This window comes from Octopus bimaculoides, chromosome 1 (assembly GCF_001194135.2).
Source record: "Octopus bimaculoides isolate UCB-OBI-ISO-001 chromosome 1, ASM119413v2, whole genome shotgun sequence".
Lineage (NCBI taxonomy): Eukaryota > Metazoa > Mollusca > Cephalopoda > Octopoda > Octopodidae > Octopus > Octopus bimaculoides.
The window spans coordinates 71,748,452-71,751,201 of NC_068981.1; the positions used below are offsets into that span (position 1 = coordinate 71,748,452).

General features: G+C 39.3%; 1 protein-coding gene across 3 annotated transcripts in view; it reads left to right on the forward strand.

Annotated features, from left to right (window-relative positions):
• The window catches only part of LOC106879034 (ubiquitin carboxyl-terminal hydrolase 47), a 90,325-nt gene that overhangs the window by 52,034 nt on the left and 35,541 nt on the right, over nucleotides 1-2,750 (forward strand). The gene's annotated exons all lie outside the window — the stretch shown is intronic.

Sequence of the window (2,750 nt, forward strand, 5' to 3'; positions counted from 1 at the left end):
AAACACCCACTACACTCTTGGAGTGGTTGGCATTAGGAAGGGCATCCAGCTGTAGAAACTCTGCCAATTCAGAATGGAGCCTGGTGTAGCCATCTGGTTCACCAGTCCTCAGTCAAATCGTCCAACCCATGCTAGCATGGAAAGCGGGCGTTAAACGATGATGATGATGATGATTACAGAGAAATCAGTACAATGACCTGATAACTATGATCCCATCAAACTTCCTTTATATATAATAATGTTATTATGAGGCTTCCTGACTTTTGCTGCTGCTAAATTCCTTACTACCCTCATGTTGTCTTTCAAGACTTTTGAATCAGGCAATTTTAAATTTTTTTTGTCAAATGCATAAGTTTCTATGTGTATTTAGCATTAAAATAGTGGGATTGTTTCAAGAACAAACATGTAAAGAGAGTGAAGGACTGAACATTGTCGAGCACTTATAGAACTTCTCCTTTACCATTTATCTAAGTAGGCCTATATAAGATAGTTATTTGTATTCACAATTGTTGCCTGCCTCCTCTCCCTTCACCCACTCCCTATTTCTTACTTCTCTGTATACGCTTGCAAACCCCTACCCATCCATGCTCCTTGTTTCTCGGTTCCCATTCACTTCTACTTGTACTATTAGGGGCCACTCAGACACCTCATCATCATAATTTTATCTTTTCAGTTCCACCCAATCAGTCTCACTCTCTCTTCTAAATGTGACTAGCCATATAACTCCTCTACATCTAGAAACCCACTCTACTCCCTGCTCTCATAATTGAGTTCCTGCATCTCTTAGCATAAAGCCCCCACTCTGAGTTCATAGTCTTGCAAGCTACGTTGTGACTCACTTGTGCTAGAGGCATGAAGAGAGCACCTAATACATACTGGATGGTGATTGTCATTGGAAAGAGGATCCAGTCATAAAAAACTCAAATCAGACATTAGAGCATGATGCAGTCCTTCAACCCATTGGATCCTCTTGAACTGTCCAACCCATGCCAGCATGGAACACGAATGTTAAACGATGATATATCATTTAATATTCATGTATGTATGTGTGTATATATATGTATTTCAAAAATTTAACAAAAACACAACAAATGGAAAATTTTACAAAAACATAACACAGAAAATTTGTAGCTAATTTCTCATCAGTCAACATCCAAAAGGTCCTTACAATTTCATGCCTTTAGTGTTGATATTGTTTACTATTGGTGGTGTCAGTAGCTTTTTGCCACTGACACTACCAAGTGTCAGTATTCCCACTGACATATTGGGAATAGCTAACGAACATGCAGGACAATGTCGGAAACAAACACAACAACATAAAATATACATATACAACAAAAAAAAAAGCTGTGTGGCCACAAGACTCATAGATATGGGGTAATGCAAAGTAAAATGAAAATGTCCTGTAGGACTGGAGACAAAAGAAGGACATATATATAGTTGAGTCTGTACACTAGTAGAAAAGTTCTACTCCATTGGTAAAAAAATTTACGAAAAGGTTGGGTATCTGAATTTTTGATAAAAGGCAATCTGGTGAGCTCTCATAGTAATTCTTGTGAGAGTTTGATCACATCCTTGTAAATTGGAAGTTTGATTGTTAAAATGGTAGCTGTTTTGTGTGGTAACATCTAGGTTGTTGGTAGAAGCTGTATCTGAGTTGATGATTTCATAGCTGGACAGTTAATGGACTGCAGATTTTTCTGTCAGATGTAATACTTGTTCATTCACATTGTTTTAAATTAATTTTGCATCATCTTGTGGCTTCAAAATTTTGATGTAATTGTTTATTTTTAGAATGACATTATAAGGTAGGTGTGAGAAGCCAGACCTGGCTGGTTTGAGCATAAAAGATAAAAAATATTTTGACCAGATATGGCCAGTTTAAATGCTAAAGTGTTAATACTATGTCTGTTGTTTGCTCTGAAGACAACCAGGAAATGGTGACTACAAGTCTTGGCTGTGTCAGCTGGTATACTGTGACTTGATACCATGTCTCTCAGTTGTCGACTGGCTTTGCCATTCTAGCTTGGGCTGAATGTCTGACAGTTAACCATTCCAGTTTGGTAGCCCCACCACTTACTCTTAGTATCAAAGTTGCCCATTAATATAGCATTGGTCTAAATTGCTGATCTGTCCAATAGTCATGAGAAATTGGTTTATTAACTGGTTGGTTTGAAATTTGATGATGATGGCATGTCTGTTACCACTAGTTTGTTTGAATTGGGGAACAGGCTTTGCGCCAGTTGATTGACTCAAAAAGTGATGATGTAGGCATGTAGTAACGCCGTGCGCATGCGTAGTCTCACGCATGCATGGAATTCAACATCCAAGCGTTCCCGCTTCATTCTTTCTCTTTCTCGACTGGCCGGCGATTGAGCATGGACGTGTCTAGCCTTCTCTCTATCTTTCGAACTCACGCCAGACAGCTCACATCTACATTCCGGCGTCTCAGCAACCATGTTCTCACACACAGAAGGCGTCTCAACAACCAAGAGTAAAGCTGTCTATTTACCTCCTTAAATAAATATTGTTGTGTTGATAGTTTGGAGTTCTGCGTTCCGTTCATTCTAATTTAATATAGGAAAGTAGGTGCACACCTAATGGTGTGTAACCACTATTCCTATAGTGGTGACCCTCCGACGTGATTCAAACACGCAGCCCGCTGAGCTATTTAACGTATTCCTATAACTGGTGACCCCGAGTACGAACAACTGCAGCCACGAAATCTGAACTAACCAGCATCATCATCG